General features: G+C 47.9%; 1 protein-coding gene across 7 annotated transcripts in view; it reads right to left on the reverse strand.

Moving 5' to 3' along the window:
* The window catches only part of TCF20 (transcription factor 20), a 130,623-nt gene extending 126,709 nt beyond the window's left edge, over window positions 1-3,914 (reverse strand). For 6 of the 7 annotated variants that reach the window (XM_040597063.1, XM_040597060.1, XM_040597057.1 and 3 more), the window contains exon 1: window positions 3,674-3,913. The gene's annotated coding sequence lies outside the window, so the exon portion shown is untranslated. Of the gene's footprint in view, window positions 1-3,673 lie in introns of all 7 variants that reach the window. The other variant, XM_040597064.1, reaches the window with a different exon arrangement.
* Window positions 3,915-13,802: the final 9,888 nt, after the last annotated feature.

Raw genomic sequence — 13,802 nt, forward strand, 5'->3', positions numbered from 1 at the left:
TTTTTAATTAAATTGAAATAAGTAAATCACAGCCTGTTGCCATGGAGAATGAACAGACACAGCCTCTTGACTCCAGGGCAGGATCAAGCAGGAGAGGCAGACAAGGCTGTGAAATTAAAAACACCTATTTTAAAGCAAATGGTCTTGATAATTAGCAAAAAACGTGGCATAGGGAAATAATATAACCATATGGCAGGAAGTGGTTTTCAAGGTGAACTACAAAGCTGTTTTAAATAAATGAATAAACTACTGGAGCTGCTGGGTCTCTCACAAAATCGTACATGCAGGATTAAACGAGATTTTAAAAATACACCCCAAAAAATAGCAGCTCTTCTTTCACTCTCCTGCCTATAGCCTGCATCAGTGTCTGTTCTTATTTTTAAGGACTTGTTTCAAGTGATTAACATTTGCACCTATTTGCAGTTACCAGAAACATTTTCAACAGCCTTGCGGTTCACCCTGAAGCAAGAACCAAGTTTATGGGATATAATCCTGGCCAGGTCATCAGACACTAATAATCACCCCTGAATCTACACATCCGTGTTATGACTTCCATGACAAAGTGACTTTGGAGGGAATTTGCCCTCCACACACCACATATCCAACCCTGTGCTACATCTCTCAAGAAGCACAGCTCAGAGAGAGTCAAAAGGTAATGCTGGTCTGTCAGGGGGGAGGCAGCACAGCCTTCGACACAAGCTTGGCTGATGGGACAAGAGCCTTGCACACTCCCTTCCCAGTTTGTCCAGAGCACAAGGCATCAAAATATTCCACCCCTTCCCATTTCCAACCTCACCTGCTACCAGCTCACCCCTGTCAGGAAAGGCTGCCCAGAAAGACGGGGCTGGACAGTTTATGTTGCTCCTCTACCACCTCTGCAGAGAGGGGATTGTACAGCAGTTGTCACGACCCTTTTAAGACACTTCTGCTCTGCTCAGATGCAAAAGGGCTGCAGCAAGGAAACTCCCTCATCACCTTCTCGAGCCCAGAGAGGGCAAATCGGAACAAGACTGTCTTACAGTTTCCAGTGAGCATGCGGCCAAAGTACATCAAATTCATAATAAACCTAAAATATTTGAAATAAATTGTACCTCATGACTCAGTTTAAAAGTGTGCTGCACATTTTTTTGAAGGGAAGGGACAGATGAACTAACTTTCACTTGAAACATCCCATCCACTCTGGGGAAAAGCCAGCCTTTTCTCCTATTTGTGAAAACACAAGTTGTCAGCCACAGTCATTAGTCTTCCACGGCAGCTAATGACCCACATGAAACAAACTGTCAGGGTCCCAGTCCAGGCCCTCGTGACAGAACTGGTTACATTAAAAACTAGTCACATTCTTAGCTCTAAATTCCCTTCCATTTCCCACCATAACCAAGAAACATCCACAAAGGGAGGGGAGTCAGGACAGGAATCTTAGAAAAAGAAGGGGTTGGGGAAAAAAGAGCAATTAAAATCAGTAATGTCTGCTTTCACAGTTTTGCCTGAGTTTAGAGCATTAGCTCCTTTAACTGAAATCACACTACATAAGATTCATGGCTTTCATTAAAAATAAACCCCAGGTCCAAGTCTGCAGGAAGATATGCATAAACTGGCAAATCTGGTTCACCCAAAGGACACCGACAAGGACCCGAATGCCACTGCTTAAAAATGCTGGGGTGGGGGTAGCATGAGTGGGCAGACTGGTAGTCTTTGAACAGTTGAGGCAAACAGCAGTATCTACCCAACCTCCTCGCTCATGCACTCCCTTTCTTTCCAAAGCCTGCAGCAAGAGGAGCAGTGAAATGTCTTGGGACACACCGGTTGCACTAGAAGCTGCTACACACCCTCAGTTTCCCCTCTCCCTGCTGCCTTCCCTGGCGTGTGTTCGGTTTCTGACTGCTTGAACCATGGTCCTGCCCCACCACCTTGAACTCAAATGGCTTCACCGGAGCTGTTTCTGCCCTCACAGGCACCAGACACCCAGAGGGCAACAGATGGCTTGCTTCTCCTCACCTTGTAGCTTTACCTAAGCTTAATTTTGACTTAAAGAGAAGAGATTTAGCACAATTATCAAGTCCAGCCCAACACCTCCCTCTGAAAGGGAACTGTGGTTTCTTCTGTGCCCTCACAAGCCAAGATAACCATGCATAACCGTGCAGGGGAAGACTCCTTCCCAGGGACACTTCCAGTTGGACAGAGCCAGGGTTAACGGGCACCTGTGCTAAGACTCAAGCCAGGCAGCCACTTGGCATATAAAGAAACATGCTAGCCGTGCCCAGGAACAGGTTATTTTCTTACCACAGCAGAAAGGGTCACGAACCAAAAAACAAATTGAAGAAAATAAAAAAAAAAGAAAACCCTCAAACATAAATCCATTCTCTTCAGCAGCATCGCACTGTGCCGTATACACCAAGAGGGGAGAGCACTTGCGGGACCAAGCCCCCTGCCCAGGCTGTCCACAGCCCCCCATTCCCATCACTCTTGCTCACTCTCTGCCCGCTCTTCTCCAACCTCCTGCCTGTCCCTGTGCCACCACAGCTCCCTGCAAGTCCCAGCTGCACCCCCAGCCCACGTCCCTAGGACCCCTTTCTGCTACCCACAAACTCCTCCTGACCCCTACATCCCCAGTGCACCACACTCTCCGCACCCACACGCAGCAAAACCGGGAAGAAGTACTCCCCAAACCAGAAAAAGCTTCAGACACCAGCCTTGCCGGGATAATTTTCACCCAGCGGCGGGTGTCCCCATGGCGCTCCATGGGCTCCAACCGGGAGTTTCCAGCCGTAAACCTCGGCCGCGTGTGGCACATGTGCGCGCCCCCGCCGCTGTCAACAACTTCCAGCAGCCACTGTCCCGGTGGACAAGTCCCGGGTGGGAGGGGGGCTGCCTACCATCGCCAGCAGCGATCTGGCTTGGGAAAAGCAGCTCGTAAGCGGGATGGCGCTTCGACAAAAAAAAATAAAAAAAAAAAAAAAAATCACCTTAATATTCTTCTTAACAGCGACAAAGGTCGGTCAGTACGTCTTGGTCCATAAGGGGGGGGGGGGGGGGGTATGGGCGAAGGAAGGGAAAGGAAAGGGGGGTCACTGCACAAAACCGCACGGCAGTAACTGTTTGCTCGCCGTAACATGAACGTAACACGAAGGCACCGGAGGTGAACGAGGCCGCCCGCCGGGCAGAAACCCCCGCGCGGGGACAACCGGCGGTCTGCGGGCAGCGCCAGCGCCCCCCCCCCCCCCCCCGCGCCCTCGGCACCCGAGCGCGGCCGCCCCCGCCCCGGCTGCCGGAGACCCCCCGCCCCGCCGCGGCGGCGCCCGCCCTGCACGCGCGGGGAAGGCGGCCGGGGCGCGCGAGACGCGAGGGCGGCGGGTCGTTCCCCCCCCCCCCCCCCGCCACGCGGAGCCCCGGGCGGGGGGCCGCGCACAGAGTCGGGGTTGCGGCCCGCGGAAGAACAAACAGCCCCCCCCGGTAACACCGCACGCGGCGGGGGGGGAGGGGGGGATAACAAACCGCAAGATTTACAAAGTCACCCCAGCACAAATCGGGGGGAAGGGAAGGAAGCGGGGTGCCCGCCCCCCCCCTCCCGCGCCCCCCCCGCCCGGGTGAAACCCCCGCCCCGCCCGCGAGGTGGGGGGGCGCCTCGCGCGCCAGGTGAGGCGGGCGGGCAACCGCCGTCAGGGCCGCCGCTTACCTGTGGGGGCCGGCCCTCAGGGTCCCATGGCAGCCCCGCCCCGCCCCGTCCCGCGGCGGGCAGAGGGGCTCCCCAGTCTTTGTTGCGCGGAGGGGAGCGGGTACGGATCCTGTCAGCTCATGTGCCGCGGCGGGCTCGGTCTCCGGGGCTTCTCCGTGCTGGTCCCCCCCGCTCCCCTGCCCGCCCTCCGCCGGCGCTCAGGGCAGGCCCCGCAGCCGGGCGCGGGTCTCAGGCCCGACTGGCTGCTGGCAGAGCGGCGGCGGGGGAGGAGGAGGAGCCGCCGGCGGGGCGGGCTCCCTCGGCAGGGCCGGGCGCGGAGGAGGGCTCTGGCATCTCACAGCGCTGCCTGGAGGGGGAGGCGGCGGGGGAGGGCGCTGCCGCGGGCCCCTGTGCCCCGTCGCGTGTCGTCCCCGTGTACCCCCCGGCTCCCGCTCTCGCCCCCGTTTCCTAGAGGAGGCGGCGCCGCGGGCCCGCCCTCACCCCAGGCCTCGCTGGGATCGGCCTCTGCCCCGGCTGGGCAGGCCCCGCTACGGGGCGGGGTGGCCGCCCGCCCGCTGCGGTGGAGCAGAGGGAGCCGCGGCGGGTCTGGGGACGGGCGCTGGCTTTCCCAGGAACGGCCGCCGGCCGCCTCACGGCTGGGGGAGCCCGCGGGGGAGCCGGGCAGCGGCGCCGCCGGCCGCCTTTAGCGTGGAGCAGGAGCGGATAGAACGGGTCCCTGAGCAGTGGGTCCTTCCCCTCCTGAGGCTGCTGTTGCTGCGCTTCGGGCCCTGATGCATAGGCCTGGGCCTGCCACAGCAGCCTGGAAAGTAAATAAAAACGTAATTATGTGTGTTCTAGTTTGGGCTCGCAACAAAAGAGAGGAAAAACCCCTCGTTTTCTCTAGAAGACATCAGAGAAATGGCAGGACTGAGTCAGAGCAGCACCCTACCTCCAAGAGTGCTGAACAGACAAACCCTAAGACAGTCGGTTCCAACAAGCAGACGGCAACACTGCCCCCGAAGACCCCCCTGCGAAGACCCCCCTGCGACCTAGTGATCCTGTGGGCAGGCACTTCCAGACCCACAGCTGAGGTCTCTGTATTTAATATCTTCCAACGGATTTTTCTTAATGCATTGAGTATTCTTTTGGGGGTTTTTTGAACCATGTGAAATTTTCATATCTGCTACATCATGCCGCAAGCATCCAGCTGTCTTCTTCAGACAGCATTCAGTCATCTTTTGTTTGCCGAGCTCTAAGTGGGGGGCAGAAAGAGATCACCTTTCTGCAGCTCTTTAATGCCCCAATATGCCATTTTTCTTCATAGGCCAAGTCTGAAAAACATTACACCAAGCCAGGCTGTATATAGGAAACACAAATGACATTTCTATCAGAAATGCCGACAGCTCAGAAAACCTCGGCATCTTTCATCAAATACAACTGCAAATTCAATGAGCAGCTTCCCTGTCGCTCTAGTCGGTCCCAAGATTGCTCCTACACTGGCATCAGCTTTCTAGACACCACAATTGGCATTAAAAAACGGCACCCTGCAAGCTAGCACATACACAAGAACATACAGACCATAAAACTTCCTCTATAAAGTGGATGCAATAAGACCAGCAGCCATACAAAACGCACCAAGAAGCTGTGAGATTCAGCCAGCCCTGCAGATACTGTTGCACCTGCACTGAGGGGAACACTGGTGATCTGCTTGATCCAGCAAGGTCACTTTTCCAGCAAAATAGATATGAATTTACTACAATAAAGATACGACAGGAACAACAGCAATTTTAGAAAATCACTTTTCAAGGACTCAGGGTTTAATTGGTGTTTGTCTTGTGCAACAAAAATTAGCAAGGACTGGCAAAGTCTCTGACCACATTAGCTTTCTGCAAATTTGTTTTTCTGCTTTTTATTTTAGAGTCTGTACCGTAGCATTCCCTCCTACAACCGTGTGCCCCTGATAGCGATAATATTCCACGCTAAAATTCATACATAAAATAATCTTTTAAATTACTGTCTCGGAAAGATTTTTTTTCCCTGTGTCTCTTCTAACCTTCAGGCTCTCCCTTTCCCAGCTTGTTACAGGAAGCAAATCCGCAGATGAAAACACATGAAATAGAACCAGATACCACCAGAGCATCAAACATGAAATATACCAGTACCGCTCCACAGACAGCATAATCAATGCCCTTCCTCACCTAGCAAAACCGCCAAAATTCTTTGTTCCTGCACGTAACTCATCCCAAATCTCTACAGTTCATCACTTCACCCAGCACACGAGATACCCCCACAGAAACCACATGAATTAAACTAAATAATTTCTGTCTTAGAACGCGTGCGTACAGCCAGCCATTAAAGGACAGAAACATATACTCATCATTAGGAGAGTATCTGTCAGACAGCAACAACTCAAACCCCTCAGTTCCTTATCCCAAAGGAGACATACAAAATGTTCCCAAAAGATAAAGCTCAGAATTAAAACTTATAATCCCCGGATACTAAAGCTCATGGATTTAATGGAGGTGTTGCCTTCCTAGCCCATTACAGCCTCCCTGCTGACCTCTCCCTTTGTCACCAGCACAAACAACCCTTTTTTGCTAGTGCTCCAGCAGAGAACCAACAGCCTGTCAGTCACTTCTGCTCATGCCCTTTCTGCTTCATAGGTGCTCCTTTTTTTCTCAAGTGGTCAAACTGATGAATATAATTAGATTAAAATAAGAACAACTGCATCAAACCTGTAGTTAGCTTGAATACTGCTGCTTTCTGTCAGATCTGATACAGAGACCCTGTGCCCAAAAGCTTGTTTGCTTTTTCCAGCCTTATCAGGTTATCTAATAAAAGATACCACCTTTTGCCACAAACCTTGCTTCCCTAGGATCTTTAGACCATCATGGCTACAACACCACTTATAATGTCTTGCTTGCTTTGACTGATTCTTCCAGATTCTCTTATCTGTGAAATAGCGTATGATAAAATGTATTCCCTTCTGTATCGATTCTTACACTGTTTTCATAAATGTAATATCCACGTACTTTCTAGGACTGCATTAGCTGATCTGAATAACACCTGTCACATGGAGGGTTTGTTTTTCTTTTTCTTGTTCTTTCCCCAGGAAGAAAATGGTGCGTGGAGCAAAGTGTTTTGGTTTCATGAGGTTGGGGTTTTTTATTTCCTCTCCTCTATTCACGTTGCTCTGCGTTTATACCAGAGAAAATAAGGATGATAGCAATTTCTGTGACAGACCTTATTTCCCAGGGAAGTTACTTTCAGAGTGTTGAGCCACCCATAGAAAGATGTTTCCTCCACAAAGCAACATTTTAATATGTCATTCCCCACCAAAGAAAAGCTAATCCATATTCTTGACAGTTGGAACAGAAACTTCTTAAGGAGAGAACAGTGTTTCCCTTTCTCCAGAAAAAGAGTTTCAACCCGTGATCCTCAGTATGTGGTGTTCAAACAGATTGTTGCAGGTTATTAACATAAAGGCCAGCGCTCTATGCAGTTACAAGTAGGAAATCTGGAAACCAAAGAGTAACATGCCTTTTAATTGCACTCAGGCAGATTATCATAGAACAGCTTGGAGGGGAAATGGTGGAGACAGACTATTTCATGCTAAAAAATAGAGAATTTACTTATATGTAAGGAATCACACTGTTGTTCCTCAAAGGGAAACCCTGAATAATCCCATGTGTCTAAAAAGGCAGTAGGTACAACATACAACCTACTGAAAGATAGAAACTGAGGTGAAGAGAGGAATCATCTGCACTCAAGCACTGAAAGCAGAAATACCAGAAGACCTCAGGGAGACAGGAGACAGCAGATTTAATATGTTTTTGCAATGTGATATGGCAGCAAAAATCATGCAGTTAATTTAATTTGGGGTTGTAAAGGCAGAGACCTCTTCTCAGAGATATAGGCAATAGTCCCATTTTTTAATATAGTCGTGAGACCGCAGTTTGAAGACATGTTTAGTTCTGGACAACTCAGTGCTAGCTAGATGTCAACAACTTGGGGGGAAATAAAAAAAGAGGAACATAAAATGATAAAAAAGCTGGAAGGGATTACAGCGTGTGTAGGTTGGCCAAATAACAACTGTGAAGAGCATCACGGGAATTGCCCATAGAACTTCAGGGGTGGAGAAGCACCAGGGAGCGAGAAAGACTGTTTAAGGTTGTCTGAGGGAGTATAAATGGTATAAATGTAAATTAAATTAAGCAAAGGAAACATTAATCTACAAGACTGCAAGATGGCATCCCAGAGGAGCTCCCATCACCTGATTCACACAAGACTGGATGGAGCAAAGCATACAAGAAACCACTTAAGAAACCCTGACTGCAGGAAAGGATTAGATGAGGACAATATGCCTTTGGGATCATTTAACTGCCCACTAACTGGGACATCTGGAAAGCACTAGGTCTCAGCCCAGTACTACACCTGTAGTCCAAAATAACCATGCTTAGTTCCAGCAGGTAGCCATAGAGGGAATGCTGTGTTCAGAGGAGTTGGGAGTGTGTGTGGGGTCTGTATTGTCAGCATTTTTCCCTTTTACCGCTGGGATTCTCCTGAGAGGTTACCAGCTCATCATCTGGTAAGAAAGCAGCAATGGCACTCCTGTGTTTTGATATTGTCACCATAACATTCCCTTGGATTACACAGATTTTTCAGTAGATGTCCTGGATGGCACTTACCTCTCTCAGAAAGACTGTAGCATCCAGATACAGTGGTTAATTGGAATGAAAAAAAATCAGAGGCTTTATTATTCCTTAGTTAGAGGGAGGAGATCAAGATAAGTACTTTTTCTAACATAGGAAAGCCAGCTTGAACTTGTACCCCTAACAACTTTACATCACACCGTGCCGACACATATTCTCGCCTGCCTGTCATACAGAAAAGGAGCCCGGACAGTATAATACGTTCCTCCCAAGCAAGGGCTGATATACTATGTTGCTCTGCATCCTGGATGTGCCACACACAATCATGGAGGGGGGGGGGCGGAGGGGGAGGGGAAGGCCAAAACAATTTTATAAATGTTCTATAAGGGGTTTGAATGTCTTTTCTTATTTGGTCTATATTTTTTTTAACACGACCCCTTAGGGAGGCACGTGCAGAGATAATTACCAGTCCAACCACATACAAAGCACACAAAGGTATAGTCTCCCATAATTGTTGACCTTAAATGGCCTTTCTTTACATAGAAATGTCATGATCTTCATAAAGGAAACCTTTCTGCTTATTTATTTAAATGAAAAACAAGGCCTAACATGCACAAGCATACACCAAATGTAAATGTACTAATGTTTGGGTTTGAGATAGTCTTGTAATGAATTGCTGAAGCACATCCTAAAAGTAATCCATTATATCCCTCTAGTTTATCATGAACCTTCTGACTGTTTCACTTGTACTCTGCCTAATGGCCCGTCTTTCTCAGGACAATATATGATACAAACCTCTCTGTAATTTCATGCTCTTACCTTGCAGGTTATGTTTAAAAGAAAGAAAAACACAACAAAGGAAGTAGTTTCTCCTTTCTTTTAAATGTAGCTCTTGTTTAAGTGCTAGGACAGGCACTATCAGCTCTGAAAATTCAAGATTAATCAAGCAATTAAGAATTGATATCTGGTGACTTACCATGACTGGAAATGAGAGATGCTGCATTCATTTTAGTTCTGCAAGAACCCAGAATAGCTAACCTGATTTTTATGGACAGCAAGATTATTTTATATCTTTTGGGGAGGAGAAGAAGAAGAGTTACAACTCCTTCTGTTAAACTTGTTTCTTTAAAATCCCCATCTGCATTTTGCACAATCCTTAGCAAAGGGCCGGTCTGTACAGAAGGCCATGCCAGAAGAGCTGTTGTACTTCAGATTCACACCCTGCCTTGACCTGAATGAGTTTGAAAGTGTACAGAAATCCCAAGAGAGCAAAAGCCAAGCTGAAGTTTTACTTTCTCTTCCCCATGTGCTAGTGCAGCACTGCACAGCCTGAATAAACAACCCAACCGAGCAGGAATTACATCACCTCAAAACTGTGGTTTCCTTTAAACATTAAAAAGAATGACAAGCATTTCCATTCGTGTAATTATCAGCATTATCACATCTCTTCACACCTCCTTCTTCTCCAGCATCCAACTGTTGGGATGGTAGGGACTTCCCTGCCTCCTTTCCTCACAGCAGAGAGCGCCTTTGCAACAAACAGCTGCAGCCATTTACTCTTCCATGTCTAACCCCTCTCAACATGCTCACGCACTTCTTCAGCAATCAGGAAGACTTCTTGAGCTGGATGAGCGGCACCTCAGCACATTCCCTCTATAAACACTTATTTGGGGAATTACAGCATACATATTCAGGCTTTCCATGATAATTTGGCTCTGACAAGCTTTACCTCATTGCCAAAATGGTGAATACCTCTGTAAAAGAGAGGAGTAACTTCTCCTGCAGCTATGCTACCTCAGCAAACAGACCTCAGACAGGCAGACATGAGCCTGATCGACACCTGCATGAAAAAATCAAAAATGTGAAGCAAAGTGCTGCAGAAACCGGTGCTGGTGACTCAGGAAGAAACTTCCTTTTTTCCTAAAGTATAAGGAGCTCAAGCAGCGACTACCCACCTAGCTACTGGCTCCTACCTGGACAACCTGATACAAATAAGGACACAGGAACCTGAATTCTCTTCCCAGCTTCACCTCTAACTCTCTACAATTTTGGAGAAGTCACTTAACCTCCCAAGTCTCCATTTTTTCTGTGTATAAAGCTGAAACATCATACTAAGCCTTGCAAGGTCTTCTGAAATCTTTTATTTTAATGGCACGTGTCAGTGCCAAAAACACTGTTAGTAGCATTACAGGGCTAATTCCCTCACAAGGGAGGGAAGCTCACTGTGGTACAGGTATTTTGGGTACAATTACTACCACTGGAAGTAATCAGATATCATTGCATAAAAATGTAGGCAGACAAATCTTTCAGATGGGACAGAAACCAGAGGCCCTGACTGGTTATTAAAAGATGTAACATTTTGAGGAAGCCCATATGTTAGCTTTTCCATGTTCACCCTGTTGCAATTTGGTTAATTACATTCTGACTCCTTAAAGCAGGGTGGCTGACCTGCCTGGCCCTACCAGCTGTATATCCAAACCTTCGTGTGGCCCGGAGCAATACAACACAACCCACATACTTTAAAGAGCTGAAAGAAAAGAGGAGCCCCAGGAGAGGTTCATCGGCTGGTGAGGAGAAAGACTCCCTCCCAGAAACGTGAGCCCACTCCTCCTACCTAAATAGTCCTTGCCTCAGGAGCTGACAACTTGCCCTCCTGTGTCACTTCTCACGGGAACCTGCCTGGTATTGTCAAAGCACCATCGCACTTTGTTCCCAGGTGGCCGTGTCATTGCAGAGCTGGTGCTGTGAACCTTGCAGATACACAGCTCACAACACAATTTGGCAGCTTGAAGGCCTGGTTATTAATAGTGAAGTACCTAGTAACATACTAGTTACTAATAGTAACCTGCATTTTTATTTTATCATTAACAAAGGAAAACATTTTATCCCTGACAGTAAGTGGAGACTGGCTTGCCCTAGAATCAAGCAAAAGAAGACACTGAAGGTTCATATTCTCCTCTTCCCTTGAAGACCACTAGTGCTCTCTGACCTTGTCCTTTTTTACTTATAGACTCTTAATGATACTTCACTGTGCATGGCAAATCTTGACCACCACCGAATCCCAAAACACAGAAAAAGCAGTATCTGAGCCTTCATCAGCTTCCTGACACAGCAAAGAGGAGCAGCATATACTGCAAAGAATTTTTTCACCACGGACACAAAATACATTTTCCCAAACCCAAGGCAAGATGACATTTCCAAATGGTGAAATAAGGTGGTGGCATCTCCAAGCAGCCCCTAACATCTTGCTAAGTGTGCATTTCAGATGCCAGTCTCACCCAGTGATGGTGTCAGCAGCCACTCTCCTGTCCCTCACATTGGGCAGCCCCGTGCCAAGACCCTGGTACCAAGTTAAGCTATTTCTCCAGGCTTCACCGACACAAAGGAGGGGAACCTGTCCTGCCCTCATCTCTTCACAACTGCTGGTGGCACCTGGGCTATGGTGCAAAGCTGTGAAGGGTGTCAGAGGCACCAGCCCTAGGGGCAGAAGACAGTGATGGTTGGGAATGTTCTGCATGGCTGTAGGTGTCCACCCCCAGAGTCTGTGGTCTGGGGGCTACCAGGGGAGCTGGCAGGGGGATGTGGGCAGGTAGGGGACAGGAAAGAGAGCAGAGAGGACCTAGGGCACCATCTGGTGGCTTCAGTCACCGCCTTCCCTAAATCCCTGTCTCAGGGTCACAGTACTGCATGGCCAAGGGCTGAAGAAACACCAGGTCTTTCCAAGAGACAGCCCAGCAGGAAGAAGAGACCTCTGCCCTTGGCCCAGACTAGCATGCCCTTAGGGCACTGCTGGGTGGGACAGCAGTGCAAACCAGAGCAGCAATAACCATTTCACTTGGGTGCTGTTCAGTCAAGTACTCCCCTTGATAAAGAACCAGGCCTAGATGAGTATTTAGAGATGATTTACAGTAGTGACACCCCTGAGAAGGAAAAAGGAGTGTAAGAAAGAGTGATGAAAGAGAACACCTTGGACTGCACCTTGGACATACATTTCATTGTCGTTATCCACCACAGCAAGTTCTTTCTTATCTACAGATAAAGGCAAAATATAGTTGGTGTGTTTCTTACAACACAACAGTACCCATGCAAGAGCTTGTCCTCTGCAGAAAAGGATGAAACCAACAAACCAACGAACCAATCAAGCGTACCCCAGTTTCTGCCTTCTCAAATTAGGATTTGCTGTAAAGCATTGTGAAGGAGTTGTTTTAAAGGGACTAGATGACCTCAGTGTCACCAACACCCTTTGCAGCAATGCCAGCTAAGACGACACATTGAGGATGATCATGGTGAGCCATTGCAATCTTCCAGGCTCATACCTGCTGGAGAGAGCAAAGGATCCTAGTGCTAACACAGCATCTCCTTTAGAAGAAGGCAGGCAACACACTTCCACCTTGCACCACTGCTTACTTTGATAATGGGTCTCCACTTCCCTGAAATCCTGTCAATACAAAAGGATAATTCAAATACCTGGGAATCAAAGATTATACCACTGTAACCTGAGAGCATGTCCTGTGCATAACAGCATCACACTGTGGGAAGCAGGTGGAGCTGAGGCCCTTAGGGACACAGTTTTTAAGAGAAAACCATTCTCAACATTCATTTTAAAGCAAAATGTGCAGAGTGAACACAAGCCACTCATCACCTCCCACCTTTGTGGAGCTGGGGGAGCCGATCCTTAATATCTCTTCCCCCCGCCCCCAACTGCTCAACACTTAACAGTGAAATCCTTTCCTATTGCTGGTAACACTAATTTTCGGCACCTATTCTCATGGGCCATAGAACCAGGTAAATCAAAAAGACCAAACGACTGCCTTTTTCCTGAACAAATCTCTGCTACAAAGTAGCTATACCACTATTATATACATGGTATTTCCTAGTCTCTCCTACCTGTGCCTGAAGGCATTTCCTCATACCTCCTTGGAAAACTCCATACCATTTAAAAACATCCCTGCTCTCACAGTATTCTGCTTTATACCTTTCTCTCTCACACACACTGATGCTACTGCAGCTGCCCATGGCGCAGGATGCTGAAGAAGTGATATTAGTTTGCGGCTATGTAGCCTCCAAACTTCCTTTTTCTCATGCAGCAGCCTTTTACCCTTGCAGGGCCAATCCAAACCCCATTGAATCAACGCAACAAATCCCCCTGACTTTGGCAAGCTTTGGAGCACAGCCCAAATCCCCAGACTTGCCAGTGTTTCTTGGAAATTTTTACTTTTTCACTTAATTGATCAGAACCTGGTGTGATTCTTGCAGTACTTTAGCACTGGCTGTCCTAGAATAGCCTTTTCCATTCCAAATACTGTTCTTCCTCTCATGTTTCATTTTAAACAGCTTCAGCTACTTAATGTATAGAATTGTTCAGGCATAAATGTAAGAAACATACTATTTAAAAAGGTAATAGAAAGATAAGACAAATCAATTCACTGCAAAGTGGGATCTTTGCCAGGAAATTTCCAGCAGCACCCAGTACTTTTAGCATTTACAAAATTTAAAAA

The sequence above is a fragment of the Falco naumanni genome, chromosome 5 (assembly GCF_017639655.2).
Source record: "Falco naumanni isolate bFalNau1 chromosome 5, bFalNau1.pat, whole genome shotgun sequence".
In the NCBI taxonomy this organism is placed as follows: Eukaryota; Metazoa; Chordata; class Aves; order Falconiformes; family Falconidae; genus Falco; species Falco naumanni.